Below are 17301 nucleotides of genomic sequence, written 5' to 3'. Positions count from 1 at the left end.
CTCCTACATAGAAAGCCGCATCGAAGACATTGAACCCAAGATCTTCACTAATTGATCTTGGACAAAGCCACCACTATTACCACCACCTTTCCACACTCATGGTACCGTTAGTTTAGTTTGTTTTATTGCCGCAAAGACTAACATTTATTCCGTGTATTTTATTGTTCCGCAAAGTGTAACGGCCCCGGATAGAACCCCCTATTAGATTTGCTTGTGCTTTTTTCTTTTGTGCATCATCATGCATCATGCATCATCACATCCATGTTTTTAATAAATAAAATTATTTTATAAAACCCTAACTATTTTGTTTTCTTCACATATGGTTTATATTATAAACCCTCCTCTTTTCTTTTCTCTAACAAAACCCTAACACCAAAACTATCTAACATATGAAACTATTTCAAATGTTTTTTCAAATTTCTTTTAAAGCTGCACTTGTTCTTGTGCGGTTTATAAAGTTGCTTTCAAAACCAGTTTTAAAATCAAAGAGGAAAACTATTTTCGAAATAAAATAAAACCAAACCCCCAACCTCCTGGCCCTTCTCTTTTTCTCCCCGGTGGCCCAACACCTCTCTCTCCCGCGGCCCACTTCTTCCTCTCTTCCCCGGCCTATCTCTCCTCTTCCGACCCAGCCCACCACGAGGCTCGTACCTCTTCGAGCCTTGTTCTTTTTGGCGTTGTCGTCTTCCCCATAGAGCGAGCACGCAGATGGCGTGACCCTGTGGTCCTCCTCCCACCACCACGGCGCCCGCTCCTCACCTGCTCCCTCCCCCTCTCCCTTAAAGCCTCGCACCAAACCCTAGCCACCAACCCATCATCCTCCCCTCCTGCCGCCGCCCCCTCTTTTCCTCTCTCTCTCGTGAGGAGAAAACCACCGAGCGCCTCCTCGCCGGTGCCCCACCACTCCGGCTCGTCCCCTCGTCTATCCAAGGCCACCAGAGATGCGCCTCGTCTCCGTGACCAACCCCGTCGAAGGAATCTACTTAAGGCGCCCTAAATCGCCACCGACGACCTCGTTCCCCATCAGCACCGGTGACCAGATTCTTCGAATTACGGCCACCGTGGTCCTCCTCCGGCCGTTATGAGTTCACCTCGAGCCTCAGGGTAAGCCCGCACATCTTGTAGACGTCGTTTCCCTCTCGTTTGCTTCCTATTTCCTCCTCCACCATGGTGACCTACCGGTGCCGCCGCATATACACGACGCCGGCGGTCTTCCGGCGACACCCCGACGACAGCTCCGCCTCCTTCATGTCCGCGCCGACAAGGCGCATCCGAGGGACCCCCGCGCGCTTCCAGGATCCCCCTGCTTCGCCCGTTCTCTTCCTCGCCGCCGCGGTGACCACCTTCTCCTGGAACGCGGCCGGCGTCGAACACCTGCTGGGCATCAACACAAGGTCGCCACGTCGTCTGCCATGCTGGCGTCGCGGGCCCCGTCCGTCAGCGGCTCCAGCTAGTCCCTCTTCCGGTGAGAAAATCATTCAAGATTCAGATCTGACCCTTTTGCACTAAGGCCCTTGGATCTTATCCTGTTCTGACCCGCAGTCCTCCTCCCTGTCAGCAGGTCTCGTCCAGTCAGCGTCTCCCTGGCCCGCTCGTCAGTCGCTGTGGCTGGCTTCCCCTGGGTGAGAAAAGTTTTGGCCCTTTCCGAAAATTCCAGAAAATGCTCATATCTTGCTAAAATCATATCTTGCACAATATAACTCGAAATAAAAAGTGTTATATATGAAAATTGATCAGAAAAATGAGAGGAACATGATTATGCCATCCATACATCTGTTTGCATCTCGCATCATGTCGCGCATTGATAGTTATGCATGTTCACCTAACATATATGCGGAGTATTTCGGATACCGACTATGGTTTTCCCGCTCCGTTTAACTTTGAAGTAGCGCACCCCTGCCATGTTATGCCATGCTAATCAACACTTAACTTTGACGGTTGAAAATGCAACTCCAACCTAATTTGCTTGTCCGGGGTTCCGACTCCGATTAATATGGATAAGTTGCACCGCCGCATCATCCTTGCCATGTCATGCATATCATCTTGAGAATGCTGGTTCTTTATCCGTAGTAGTAAGATTGCATACGTTGTGTGTTCCAGCATTTGCTTCTTCCCGGATAGGATCACGAAGTGGTGATGTGAGGTACGACGAGTGCTCCGGCAAGTTCTTCTGCAGCTTTTCACAGGCGAGCCCACCCCTTCACCTATTTTAGTTTTACATGCTCTTTTGATCTATTGCTATCCCTATGTTGCGATTCTGTTGTGTCACGTGTCGTATCCACCTGTTACCTATATGTCCGAGATACACCTCCTCGCCCTACCTATTGTTTGTTGTTTGCCAGCTTTGCGAGTCGTAGGCGAGTTTAGGGTCTTGTTGATATCTCGAGATGTTCGGGATATCTTGTTGGGAAGTTGACACATGTACCACCTTTCGAAAATTGATGTTGATAACTTTTGCTACAACTAAAATTGCTAAGGGATAATAACATTGCAGAGGCATCTGTGAGCCCCTTTGCGAAAGCATCGGAACTTTGACTCGCTAATGTCCCCTAGGACCCGAGTTCTTGTTATCTGTTCCGAGATTGAGCGCTCTACCCATGCGTGGGGACGATTATCGGGACCCCCCCTCACCCATTACCTTTTCTCGAGTTAGTTGAAAAGGGGGCCACAACCTTGGTTTTATTTGGCGCATGCATGTTTATTACTGTTGCCTTCGGGTGTTTACTTCCTGTTGCCTTCGGGTGGTTTATTTCTGTACTGGCTACCGCAAAATTGCTAGACGACTTATCTAGTGCTTGGCCGTTAGTGCCCGCCTAGACGCCTACGCAACCTCGGGTCCGTCTCGGAGTACGGCCGAACTTCGTCACGGGTAGCTTAGTTGGGTGGCCCCCTAGACTTTCTTTTGAACTAGGAACGGTCTTGTTGTGAGACATCGCCCTGTAAGAAGCGGGTCGAGCATGCGTATGGTTACATTTGGGCAACCCCTGCAGGGTGTACATCTTATCGATAAGCCGTGTCCGCGGTTATGGACGACATGGAATTGTATAGCTTGATCATAGAACAACTTACACCTTATTTCCTGTTGCTAATAAAACTTTTTCAAAAAGTGTGTGTGCCTTTGCCAGTACCTCTTTGCGAAGGGGAATCGCATCGGCTGTGTTATGTTTGCAGAGTATAGAACTATTACCTTGTGCGCTCTCTTATCTTCTCTGAGTAGACGGATGTTGTAGCGTGTCTCTATTGGATAGTAGCTTTGCTGCCGCTAAACTCCACATATAGCCGGGTGAAGTTTATACCGCCCACCAGCGAGCATAGCTGGTCTTGTCTCGCAAGTACGTGCCAATGGTACTTACCCTCGCTTTCTCTTTCTCTTTTGTCTCCTCCCCCTTTTGTCGGCAACCGATGGCCCGACTTTGACAGTACGAGATGATGACGTTAGCAAGGTTACCCTTCCGGCTTGGCCTCAGGCGGTGGTTATGGACGCCATCTGGTTATCTTCAGGACTCTTAGTCCAATTTGTATCTTGTCTGTACTCGGATGTATTCGATCTTCTGTATGATTTGGATCTTTGTATTGTATATTTGTATCTTGACTCGTTGAAGTCATTGTTGTAATATATGTATCTTGTGGGCTCTATTGTAATCCTGTTGTAATGTTACCGCTCGTGTTAATTCCTCTGGCATCACGTGTGTGATTCTTCGCGCACGTCGTGTCGGAGGGCGTCTTCGAATCGATATCATGCGGATTTCGGCGGGATCGCTCGGAATCCTCATGGTACCGGTTCCGGGGTGTCACACAAAGTCACCTCTCATACCCGTTATCGCTCTAGTTTTATTTCCTAGATATTGCAAACGCTTAGTGTGCGTAGAGTTGTATCAGTGGTTGATAGAACTTGAGAGAATGTTTATCCTACCTTTAGCTCCTCGTTGGGTTCGACACTCTTAATTATCGAAAAGGCTACAAACGATCCCCTATACTTGTGGGATATCACTCCCCCAAGCACTTCCCATGCCACTCCCAGCCATCTCCTCCTCAAGCCGAGCGATCTCCCCTCCCTCGCTACCGAAACTACTCCGGAGATAATTCCAGTAAGTAGCGAGAAGGTGGGCGGAGAAAACTCCGAAGCCAAAGGACCTGCCCCTGACGAAGCTCAAGTACAAGGCCAGGAAGAGGCGGAAGTCACTTCTTCAGGAAAAGCTGAAGCTGCGGCGGGTGACGTCGTCGTTTTTCCGAAGAACTTTGGAGATCCGGCTAACCTCACCTCCACCCCCAAGGCATATGCAACCAAGTTTTTCAACAAACTTACAGAGACGGAAAAGTGGGATCTTGAACAAGACCTGCTTAACGCTATGTTGAACAACGCCTGGGGAAAGCCGGATGCCGCGTCGGCGGAGATTCAAGACTTCAAGAAGGAGGTTGGCCTGTTCTTCGACAAGCTCCTCTGCAAACAAAAGGTACTCCCCAGTAGCCCCCAAGCATATAGGTGGAAACTAGTCACTAGTTAGCACCTAAATGCTTAGACAAAGGTTTATTCTGAAGGAGATTTTTAAATTGTCTCAGTAGACCCCAAGCGTTATGGCGGAAAAAATTCCGGCAATAATGCTTCGAAAGGATCCACTGTTGTAACAGGAATTTTTACTCCTGCTCTGTCTTTGTTTTAAAGGAACAGCAGGCGCTGCACTTTGAGCTTCACAAGAATATTGCCCTACGACGCCGCGTAACCTTGGGTCGAGCGGAGAATATCCGGCCCTCAAAAATGAGAATGCAGAATTGAAGAAACAACTGGCGGACGCCCAAGGTTGGTCTCCGCCCTTTATGTCATTGATCCATGTTCCGACTATGAATTTGTTTTTGACTTATATTTTTATAGACGCATCCTCTTCCCTTGCCACGACCTCAACCGAACTTGAGAACCTGCGCTCCTCGTACCAAGATTTGGAGATGAAACTTATGGAGGCGGAACAAAAGAGGGAGCGAGCGAGAAAAACAACTGGCGGAGAAAAACTCCGAGTTTATCAAGGAAAAGGGCGAATTTGAACTGAAAAGGAAAACTGATAGCGAGACCATTCAGAAGCAGCAGAAAGAACTGAGCGGGCTCCAGAAGTACATGCAGTCCGCGGAGAAGCACTGGGACTTACTCAACAGCGATGTCATGGGTATGAATCTGGAACTTACTCAGTAAAGCCTTATGCGTTCACCTCAATCCTTTGTGCTTAATTCTGATCGTTTTTCTCGTGCAGAGCCTCTCGGATATAATGAAGAGCGCCGCAACCAGTTCCCCCGCGATGATCCGCTTCACTGGTCGGAGATGATTGCAAGGACCTTATATCGACCACCCGAAAAATCTGCCATAATTTGGCGATCAAGCATAGCCGCACTTGCGACGTTCGCAAGTTAATTCAAAGGATGGACATTCTTCCGGGCTGGTTAGGGACTTGCGAGCTTCATCGGCTCGAGGTGCTGCCGCGATGTGTTTAGCCATGTGCCCGGCACATAACCCGGAGCTCGATCTAGACAGAGTTACTACCGGTGTTCCTCCGGAATCAAATGTCGATGCGCCGCTTGATGCGAAGCGGGTACGACACGCGCATCGCCCGAAGGATCCGTCATGAAGAATTTTATGACAAGGTAGTGCTTCTCGTCGACGAGCCCTTGGAAGCGGAGCTTCAAAAGGAGCAAGGCGGAGGCTCGACCTGCGCAATCCGGAAGCCGTATACCCGGACGAGCTCCAAGGAAGCCAAGCAGTGGCGGAACCAAAGACAAGTGCAACCTCTCTGAGTGAGGAAGATGAAGAAAGTGATGATGATGAAGCCTCTTCCCCGAACGAAGCTGAAGATAAGAGCGAGCCAAAATCTGCTGACAAATGTGATTCTTCTCCGGCGAAGGAGAAGTAGAGGAACTTATTCTGTGCTATATTCCAGGGGTCGATCTGTTTCATCGTAAATGTCATCCGGATCCTCTCGTTTGCGTTTCCGGTACCGCTTGTCGTGTCTATCCTTTAGTTCCCGGAAATCAACAAGGTAGTATGATCCGTTGTGAAGCGCTTTGCTGATGACAAAAAGGTCCTTCCCATGGAGTTTGCAACTTATGATCTTTCACCTGGCGAAGGCGGAGGACTAAGTCTCCGACCATGAACGAGCGGTTCCGAACTCGACGACTATGATAACGTCGGAGTTTCTGCTGGTAGATGGTGGAGCGTTGGTCAGCTAAATTCCGAGCTTCTTCGATCAGGTCCACAGATAGCTGTCGAGCCTCGTCAGCAGTTTCTTCATCATAGGCGGAAACTCGCCGTGAATGATGGATGATGTCAGTGGGGAGCACGGCTTCGGATCCGTATACCGTAGAAGAACGGAGTAAATCCGGTTGACTCTGTTAGGGGTAGTTCGTAAACTCCACAAGACAGAGTCTAACTCATCGGCCCAAGCTCCGGTGCCGCGTCGCAACGGTTTTTCAAGTCGAGGTTTAATTCCGGCTAGTATAAGGCCGTTGGCTCATTCGACCTGGCCGTTGGACTGTGGATGAGCCACAGATGCAAGGTCAAGCCGGATCCCAACGACGTGGCAATAATCCTTGAGTTCTCCTTGTGCAAAGTTTGTGCCATTGTCTGTGATTATGCTGTGTGGGATGCCGAATCTCGTCACGAGGCTACATACAAATTTTAGTGTCGTAGCACCATCGGCTTTTCTCACTGGCTTTGCCTCGATCCACTTACTGAACTTGTCAATAACGACCAGGAGGTATTCATGACCACCGAGGAGATGATTTCTTCGGTTTACCAACCATATCAAGCCCCTGCACCGCAAACCGCCGAGTGATAGGGATGGTCTTCAGCTCTTGGGCTGGAGCGTTTGGTTGAGTAGCGTAGTACCGGCAACCTCGGCAAGTTTTCACCGAGCTTCTCAAGCATCTTCTTTAGATGTGAGCCAGTAGAACCCTAACCGAAAAGCTTTTGCAACGAGGGGCCTGGGGGCGGCATGATGCCCGCAATCCCCTGCGTGGATCTCTCGGAGGATTTCAATGCCATCTTGATTGGAGACGCATTTGAGAAATACCCTGTTTGCGCTTCGTTTGTAGAGCTGTCCATCAACAATTTTGTAGGATCTTGCTCGTCTGATGATCTGTCGTGCGAGGACCTCGTCCCTCGACAACTTTCGATCAATGAGGTAGTCCAAGAACGGCTGAGTCCAGGCCGGAATGATGGCCATCACTTCCTTAGCCGGAGATACTGCCAGATCTGGAGTTTCCGGGTTTGCGCCCTTCACTAAGGGTATTCGTAGATGCTCGAGGAAGATGCCAGGCGGAATTGGCTTCCTGCCGGGTCCGAGCTTGGACAGCATATCTGCCGCTGTGTTATCGTCTCTCCTGACGTACTTGACTTCGTATCCGAGGAAGCATTTGGCGATCTCGTCAACTTCGTCTCTGTAAGCCGCCATGACGGAGTTTCTGGCGTTCCAGGTTCCGGCTACTTGTTGTTCCACTAGGTCGGAATCTCCGCAACATATGATGTGCTTGATCCCAATCTCCTTAGCGATGCGCAGACCGTGTAGTAGAGCCTCGTATTCCGCCATATTGTTTGTTGTTTCGAAGTGAATCTGCAGGACGTACTGCAGTTCTTCTCCGGTAGGTGACTTCAGGGTGACTCCAGCCCCCGAGCCTTGATGTTGCTTGGATCCGTCAAAATGCATGACCCAGGCTTCTGGTTCCAGCACAGGTGTGCCCTCCGACGCTTCAGTCCAATCCGCGATGAAATCCGCTAGAACTTGAGACTTGATCGCGGTTATGGCTTCGTAGTTGATGTCAAAGGCAGATAATTCAATGCCCCATTTTGCTACACGCCCTGTTGTGTCGGAGTTGTTGATGATGGTTGACAATGGAGCCTTGCTCACAACTGTCATGGGATGCTCCTGGAAGTAGTGCCTCAGCTTCCGGCTGCCTAGAAATACGCCATAGGCTAGCTTCTGAAAGTGAGGGTATCTTTGTTTGGATTCCGTCACCACTTCGCTAATGTAATAGAAAGGCCTTTGGACTCCATGCTCGTAACCTTCTTCCTTTCGCACCACCACAATTACTATGATGACTACCTTGTTGGAAGCTGCCAAATAGAGGAGCATAGGCTCTGACTCAGTTGGAGCTGCCAATATAGGTGGTGATGAGAGTATGTTCTGCAATCCCTGAAGTGCTTCGTCTACTGCATCGTCCCAGATAAATTTGTCTGTTTTCTTCAGCAGCTTGTATAGAGGTAGGGCCTTCTCGGCAAGACGGCTAACAAATCTACTGATTGCTGCAACACAACCAGTTAATCGTTGCACATCTTTGAGATAAGTTGGCCTCTTGATGTTCGGGATAGCCTTGATTTTTTCCGGTTAACTTCGATTCCCCCGTGAGAGACAATGAAGCCAAGGAGTTTTCCGGCTGGCACGCCAAAAACGCACTTCAGCGGGTTTAACATCATCTTGTACCGTCGGAGGTTCTCGAAGGTTTCCTTGAGGTCGCTGATCAAGTCGGATCCCTTTCGGGTCATTGATACGTCTCCAATTTATTACATATATAAAAGCTAACCCCTTCTGCCTTAACCATAACGTTTTGAGTAATAGTAGATGAGAATTTGCTCCAATTATGTGGTGACACGTTTGGTTTTTCTACTGTTGATGGCCTCCGTGCTGTAGCCTCTAGGGATTCCTTTCCTTTTTTTCTTACGTGAAGAAACCTGATCTGACCACCTTCTTCCGGTAATAGACCTGATAATTTCCGGTTACCCCTCCCTCCATACGTGCTTTCTCTCTCTTCTATCCCCACGACCCCCGGTTTTCCGGTTCACATCGTTCCCAGCGTGGGACGGACAGACGGTCAAAGCGGCGTGGAGGAGCCCACCATCCAGCAGCGAAACTGCACTCCTCCACAGCTCCGATTTGTGATGCCAAGAAAAAAGAGGAATTTACTGCTCTTCTCCTTCCCAACTTCGCCGCCCACATCCTTCCCGACGCTCTTCTCTCCATGCCAGGCCTCCTCTCTGCGGCTGCCGCTATGGAGAAGAAGGTCGGACCCCTCTTCTCCTTCCCAAGGAGACTAGAGACGAGGAGGAACCTCCATCACCCTCTCCGTGCGGCGCCGTCACAGTCATGGAGGCTGCCATCTGAAGATGTCCAGAACCGGCCTCCAGCACCGACCTGTAGATGCACGCAGTGGCGAGCCAACTAAGGAGATCCGAATCTCATCTTCTCCGTCGTCATCTCCGTCAGCCCTCACCGGATCCAGAAGAAGCCATGTCGTCATTGACGTCAAGGAGGAGGATGGGAGCAGATGAGTGGATGCCGGCGGTCAGACCTCGCGGCCATGGCGGCGGGCAGCAAGATGACAGGCCCTGCCTGGCCTACCACGATGAATACCATGAGCTTATGGACTACTGCTGCGACATCTAAGCCACCGGCGTGCACAGCTCCTGCGCCCTCGATCTGTATTTGTATTTCTTTTCTACTGTACTAAAGCTCGCTAACATGGCACCGGTAAGATTGTCCGTTCCTATTATCTCCTCTCCGTATTTCTACTGGAGTAGAAATTGGAGGGTTGTGTCCTAACTGTGAATTAATTTGGTGTGGGAGCTGTCGAATTAGAGCCCTGATTGTTTCATCGCGATTTCTTCAACTGTGACGCTGATGTTGATAGGATGTGATGGAACAATTCCACATTCTCTTCAACATAGCTTACAGTACACGAAGCCCTCGAATTAGTGTGTGGTGTAGGAACTAGGTAGGTGGATAGTCAGGATGTTATGTGGTGGGAGATGCAGCTGTACGCATGTTAACCTTTCTTACTAGAAAATATGGAAACCAAATTTAGCAAGATGATCCTAACTTGCTGCTTAGTGATTTCAGTTTTGTCAGTCTCCAATTCAGTGTATGAAAGATAAGGATTGGGATGTAGTTTGATTTCGATTGGAAAGGTTCAATCTGTACAATTGGCCACAATTTTGTAGGACCTGTCGCATTTGCTTTTGATGCAGATCAGTTTTCTTGTGAGCATTTCTATTGAATGCATGAATAATTTACTTCTTGATAGGTGTTCAGTTGTCAAAATTTCGATGGCTTCAAAGGCTTATGTGAGATCAGGATTACCACGGAATTTACTTCTTGATAGGTGTTCAGTTTTCAAAATTTCGATGGCTTCAAAGGCTTATGTGAGATCAGGATTACCACGGGAAAAGTGTTGCAGACAACGCCAAGGAAAGTAAGAATTTGGGATGTAAAAAATAATGCTAAGCATGCCCTTCCTCTTCTTAGTGATGACTCTTGATATCATTTTACACCTGACGCAATTTTCTCATATGGTGCATTAACAGGCATCCAATTTCCTTCTAATGTATTATATGTCATTATGCTACACTATGACATATATCCCTGCTACCCTCAGGACTAGCACAATGAGGAGTTTCCATAATAGATATCTTTTCTTGATTAGTTCATTATCCCTGCTAAAGGGGTATGGCGTCTTTTGTTTCATCAGTTCACTATCAGTGCCACTAGGCATATGACATAGTAAGAAGTTCAGGTTTGTGAAATTTTAGTTCTGTTGTAACAATCCGTTAGCACAATCTTATAAGAAATAACTTAATGTTTTGAGGATTATCTGATCTGGTGTATATGCAACGGTGTGGTTGGTCTGATGGTCAGCCTACACTAATTACATAATTAGAAGTACTTTAGTCGTCATTATTACTTGCTTTTGTTTTGATTGCAGGTCCTATTCTTTTATTGAAAGTGCAACAACTAATATAAGTCGCGGTGTGTTTGGAGCAATAAGTGGTAAAGTTTCTGATGATCCTCCGCCATGTTGCATTTCGGTTTTCTTGCTGTACTATTCGGTATTGCTGTTCCTGAACTACAATTCATTTTCAGTAGTAAGATTCTATTTTGCTGAACTGAATGTCCCTCAATTCTGTTACTTCAAGACCAGGTTCTGGAATAGGCTATCTTATATTGGTATCCAATGTAATTTACTTTCAGGTTCAGCAGCATTTTGGGGCACTTGCTGACTTTGGTGAGCATACTTTTACGTAATCAGTACAGACAGAAAATTATCCACATCTATTGGCTATGATCGTCTACCAAATTCCAAACCAGAAGGTCAGTTACGTAGGTTCTTATTATGTTATCTGCAAGTCTGCAAGTATGTTCTTTTTCCAGTTTGAGGAATCATCCTGTTTGGTATTTTGATATCAGCAGTACTTAGGAGATGTCAATCAAGTAATGCAACATTACTTTGCTGGATATTTGAGTTTCAATTTTTTGCATCTATGTTTTGTTTTTTCTTCTTTGTTTCCTGAGAAGGACTACTAGCAAAAGGTTGTTTTCTCCTTACATATCTGAGGTTGCTATGTGTTTGCTTGGAAGCAAGATTTTGTAGTCGCAACTCACAAGTGAGTCACCAACCCCTATGACTAAGTGTATAGTCAAGAAAATCTCTGAATAGACGCCATAGGTTGATGTATAGCCGCGAGTCACCGTGATTTTTGTATACAACTCAGCGACTGTACAGCTACTCAAAAAACATGTTTGGATAAGCTTCAGACTGTTGTATTTTCTTTTCTTAGGACACTTACTACTATCAGTGTGCAAACATTTGGGCCAGTGTGAACGTTGCATTTCTTTGTATGTGACATATACATCTATTGGATCACCTTTGGTATCCCTCTCTCTTATTTGGTATCTCTCTCTCTTATTGGATCACCTTTTTTGTATGTTGATACCATGTCTTTTCTTTCTACAACACTTGTGTTTTAACTGCTAGAAGTTGCTACCTCAGGTATGTAACGAGAAAACAGACCTGAAACTTTGTTCAGGTTCAGGTTATGGCCATATAACTGGTGGAAGTCTGAACTTCACCTGAATTCATGGTATCTTGAATGCCATCAGAAGATGGGGCTTATTTATGGATGTGAGGAATCAACTTTGAATGTTGTTAGTTCACCAGGCCAAATTATGCCTCTGTATAATTATGACAAATTCACCCTTTTATGTTAAGAAATCTCACTGTTAGGATATGTGACCAACAACATAACAACTTAAGCTAATTTTCAAAAGAATGCGTGTAAATATAGGAATACAATGAAATTGTGCGCCTTGATTGCATAGGATCAATTCCACATGTTGTGAATTGAAATGTCAGATCAATCAAAGTGTCAAAGCCGGGCTAGCAGAAATGATTGCTGAGCAGCTACTTTTATTTGCTTTTTTTTCACGGTTGATCTACACTTGCCTTTTATCTTTCGCGTATTCCCATATGATTGTGTTTGTTTACAAACTACCCTTACCTGTGGTTCCCTATTTCTGTAGGCACAAATGATGGCTGACGCAACAGGTCGGCGCCCACGACTGAAAGAAATTTTCATGGCCGTGTGCAATGCTTCATTGTATTTGTGGCAAAACCACTTTCTCAGTTTCAGAGAGTATCGGCTGACAGGGTTAGAGAGTCAATAGCAAGAAAGCTCCACATAACACAAGGCATTATTATTCCTTCATCTACCGATGAAACGGTTGTCCTATCCTTCCTCACCATAAACAAGCAGTACATGCAATAGATCTTTCTGAAAGAACACCTATTGTCTCAAGCTTTGATCCCTCTCAAACATGTAGTAGGGGTTGTATGTCGGTGTGTACTGGCAGTGAAACCTACGCTACATACCAGTGTAATGTTATATGTTTGTTTAGCCTGCCCTGCTTCTTTTTGAGATGTAGTATACCTCACTATAGATGTCTTAAGCACATATGTTCAGCTCTCGACCATATTCAGTTTATGCTTCCTCCTATATGCTTCTAAATCAGTCAGTTTACACTCTTAATTGTTGCCGGTACTAATCTATGATCTTAAGTGCTCGAAATATATACTAGCTATGTGCAGAGAGCATTTTTTGAACATCTGAACTAACTGACAATAAGACTGCAGTAGTATCACTCCTATCCATGGATTTGAGACAGTCGTTCGAGGCATACCGTGTTTCTTAGCTGTCTCATATGCTTTTGGATTGCTTCCTAAGTTGACCCACGTGCTAATTTATGTTTAATCGGTTCGGTTAGCTAACACACTTGAAGAGAGATTCAGCTGCGCTACCTTAAGAAAAAGGCACATGCCAGTTCGACCTTTCACGTGCTAGCTTAGTTCCCAGTATTATACATCTATGTGTGCCAATAAAACGGTTAATCTGTGTGCTTTCTGCGGCCTACAATTTAATGTAACGAAGTGCACATAACTAGACAGATTGTACACTCATATTAATTGGTACCTGACAGTAGGATAATCACTTGCTTTCATTTGTTTTAGGTTAGGATCTCTAATTTTCCTGGAGCGATGTGGGACTGCAGCTAAAAAATTAGAGCTCCAAAACAAATTCTGACCGCTGAACTTCTACATAGCTGTCAACTAAGTAGGGGCATTCCTAGAAGAGAAAATCTGAAGTGATATTGGTTTCAACACTAACTGAAAAATTGAGTGTTCACCTATTCGCTTACCGGTGAATTATATGGAATACGGAATTAACTGATACAGGCATACAGGTAAGCAGAGACATAAAACTATCAGAAAAAGCAACTACGTTCTCTTCTTTTCAGAAAAATGTTTCTCCTGATGAAGAAAGGAACGGACCACACACAAAAATGCTTGCAGTATATGGGCAATGGGCTAATAGCAATTGATAGATATCCAGCCAGAATTAGCATACCAGCCCGTCGATCCGTCCCATTGAGCTCCACTTCCACTGCAAGAGCAAGAACAGAGCTCCCAGGCGGCGCACCATCGCCCAATTTCTGTCCGCTGCAAACGCGTCTCCCGCGCACTCCTCCTAGCACCCCGCGTCTCACGCCCAGCCGACGGCCTCCATCCCCTAGATTCTTCTGCCTTTCGCCAACGCACGAGCTGGCGCGGCCGCAGCAGACGGCAACGAGGAGAATCTCGATCGCGAGAACCACATCATCAATGAAGAGCCCCAGATCCCGGCCCTTGGCGCAACCTTCTCTATCTTCCGCCGCCCTCCATGGACCATGGTAGCGAAAGAGCCTCCGACAAACGCCGCCCTGCACCCATAGATCGTGTCGCAAACGAGCTTCCCGAGTAGAGCGCAGTAGAAGCACGTTGTGGAGAAGAAGATCAGGAGTAGCCAGTAGGTGACATCGAGGCTCAACGGCTCAAGCGGTCAACTCACCCATGTGAACCAGTCACTTACTGCCTCCTCCCTGTTATTTTTGTTATTTTCAGTCAACTTCAGCCTCAAGCAGAAAAACAACAGTAAACGTTGTCAAATTATTGTATACTCCTTCCGTTAGGGACTATAAGGCTAACGTGCACCCAGATTTGGGCCCATTTTTTATTTTTTTCCTACTTTTCTTATAAATTTTTTAGGAATTTTATTGACAATTTTTTATGGTACATTCTTAGCTTTGGTAATTCTTTAACACTACTTTGTGAATGAAAACCTTTACTTTTGGCTGTCAACTTACTATATATAAAATCTGGAAAAAAATCACAGCTATTCATCGCTACAAATATTTTAACATTAGTTTGTCGCGTTAAATATTTAGCAGTTTTTTTCCTAAAATATATTTTCTCGGTAAAAATCTTGGATGGCAAAAGTAATTTGCCGATGTCAAGTATGAAACATGTCGTTAACTAGCTAATAGTAATTATTCGAGGACGCATATTCTTGCAACGGTAATTTCTCAATAGTGCATAAGCGTGGACCGATGTCACCTATGAAACATGTCGTTAACTACCTAACAGTAATTATTCGAGGGCACATATTTTTGCGACGGTAAATTCTCAATAGTGCACAACCGTGGGCCAATGCCACCTATGAAACATGTCGTTAACTATCTAACAGTAATTATTCGAGGGTGCATATTTCAGCGACGATAATTTTTCAATGGTGCAACAATGTGGCAATTTCAACCTCAAGTTTAGTTTCCGCAGTAATTTTTCGCAAGGCGGCAACTACCTATATTTTTCTGGAAAGTAATTTCTCGGTAGACATGTTGAACATTGCTGATGTCAACTATGAAACACGCTATTAACTACCTACTATTAATTATTTAAGGCTGCATATTTCTCCGTCGGTCATTTTTGCAACGATGCGCAAGGGTAGTAATTTTTACACGAACCTTCAACGTCAACCGTAGTTCTGGATAGTAATTACCCAGGGATGTTTATTTAGTAACGGTGATTAAAAAAATCAACATTCACCCCTTCTTTTACTCAAGGGAAATAATGTTGTGTTCTTCTACGGTAACATCAAACTTTCGGCCGGAGAAATAATACCATTTCCTTTTCTAACAACACCGAAAATAAAAAGCACCCCACCATCCTCCGCCTATTTCACCGACACTTTTGCGGTATCTCACCAACTCAGATATTGTTTTATTTCTATAATATTTTAACCAACAATCTAGAAATAAAAGCACTCCACCATCCACCGCCTATTTCACTAGCACTTTCGCGGTACTTCAACAACCCAAATATTGTATTATTTCTATAAAATTGTAACCAACAATCTTGATGCACAAGGCGCGGTCGAGTTTTTGATGTTCCTTCAGCTGTTTTTGAAAGGAATTCCACACTCATAAACCTAAAAAACATTGTTTTTAAAAAAGAATGTTGCACCATAGACAACACGGGCGCGGCGTGCGCCGCGCCGCAAACTTCCTAGTATCTATAATTTCTGATGTTCCATGCTAGTTTTATGGCAATATCTACATGTTTTATATGCACTTTATATCATATTATGGCATTTATTGGTCTAACCTATTAACAAGATGTCGCAGTGCCAGTTTCTGTTTATTATGTCCGTTTATTGCGTAAAAGGCCCAAAAACCAAAGTGCTCGGAAAAATCCAAAAAAATCACATAAATTCTATTCCGCCAGAAGACTCACGGAGCCCGAAGGGCCAGGCCAGAGGAGGTCCAGGGCCTCCTCCCCATCAGCCGGCACGGCCAGGAGGGGGGCCGCCCCACCCTATGGTGTGGGCCCCTCGGGACTCCACCGACATCGCCCTTTCGTCTATAAATTCCCTCGCGACGGAAAACCTTACAACAATCGACCATATTCCAGAAAGACTCCAGGAGCGCCGCCGCCATCACGAAACGTAGTTTCTGGGGACAGAAGTCTCTGTTCCGGCACGCCGCCGGGACGGGGAATTGCCCCCGGAGTCATCTCCATCGACACCACCGCCATCTTCATCGCCGTTGCTGTCTCCCATGATGAGGAGGGAGTAGTTCTCCCCCGAGGCCGAGGGCTCTACCGGTAGCTATGTGGTTCATCTCTCTCTCCCATGGTGTGATCTTTATGTGATCATGAGCTTTGTATCACTATTAATCTATGTGCTACTCTAGTGATGTTATTAAAGTAGTCTTTTCCTCCTCCATGATGTAAAGTTGACAGTGTGTGCATCATGTAGTACTTGGCGTAGGTTATGATTGTAATGTCTTGTAGATTATGAAGTTAACTATTACTATGATAGTATTGATGTGATCTATTCCCCCTTTCATAGCTATTGGTGACAGTGTGTATGCTATGTTAGTACTCGTTCTAAATTGCAACGGTCTATTATGCACTCTAGAGGTTACTTTAATATGAACTCCGGATGTTGTGGAGCTTGTTTACTCCGGCTTGAGGGAGCTCTTGTAGCCCTACACAATGAATGGTGTTTTTTATCCAGCAAGAGAGTGTTTGAAAGTAGCACAAGTGAGGAGAAGTTATTTATTTATTATGTGATCATTGTTGAGAGTGTCCACTAGTGAAAGTATGATCCCTAGGCCTTGTTTCTAAGCATTGAAACACGTTTCCAACAAGTTTTGCTACATGTTTGCTTGCTGCCATTTTTATTTCAGATTGCAATTACTACTTACAATCATCCATATTACTTATATTTCACTATCTCTTCGCCGAACTAGTGCACCTATACATCTGACAAGTGTATTAGGTGTGTTGGGGACACAAGAGACTTCTTGTATCTTAATTGCAGGATTGCTTGAGAGGAATATCTTTGACCTCTACCTCCCTGAGTTCGATAAACCTTGGGTGATTCACTTAAGGAAACTTGTTGCTGTTCTACAAACATCTGCTCTTGGAGGCCCAACACTGTCTACAGGAATAGAAGCGTGCGTGGACATCAAGCTATTTTCTGGCACCGTTGCCGGGGAGGTAAGGTAAAAGGTATTCACATCCTCCGACTACTTGATACGTCCAAAACGTATCTACTTTCCCGAACACTTTTGCTATTGTTTTGCCTCTAATTTGTGTATTTTGGATGCAACTAACACG

At 45.7% G+C, this 17301-nt stretch overlaps 1 long non-coding RNA gene across 2 annotated transcripts; it reads left to right on the top strand.

The window, feature by feature from the left end:
* The first annotated feature begins 8875 nt into the window (after positions 1–8875).
* On the top strand, positions 8876–12817 carry LOC124692203. Of its 2 annotated transcripts, XR_006999390.1 has the most exons (4): positions 8876–10224; positions 10735–10799; positions 11001–11120; positions 12330–12817. It is a non-coding gene; the product is annotated as an uncharacterized LOC124692203 (long non-coding RNA). The 2 variants fall into 2 exon arrangements; XR_006999389.1 differs by having other exon boundaries at positions 8879–10799.
* The last annotated feature ends 4484 nt before the right edge of the window (positions 12818–17301 follow it).

The sequence above is a fragment of the Lolium rigidum genome, chromosome 2, assembly GCF_022539505.1.
Source record: "Lolium rigidum isolate FL_2022 chromosome 2, APGP_CSIRO_Lrig_0.1, whole genome shotgun sequence".
NCBI classification, from domain to species: domain Eukaryota; kingdom Viridiplantae; phylum Streptophyta; class Magnoliopsida; order Poales; family Poaceae; genus Lolium; species Lolium rigidum.
The sequence above is the reverse complement of the archived record's forward strand: the minus strand, read 5'-3'. Positions and strand labels throughout refer to the sequence as shown.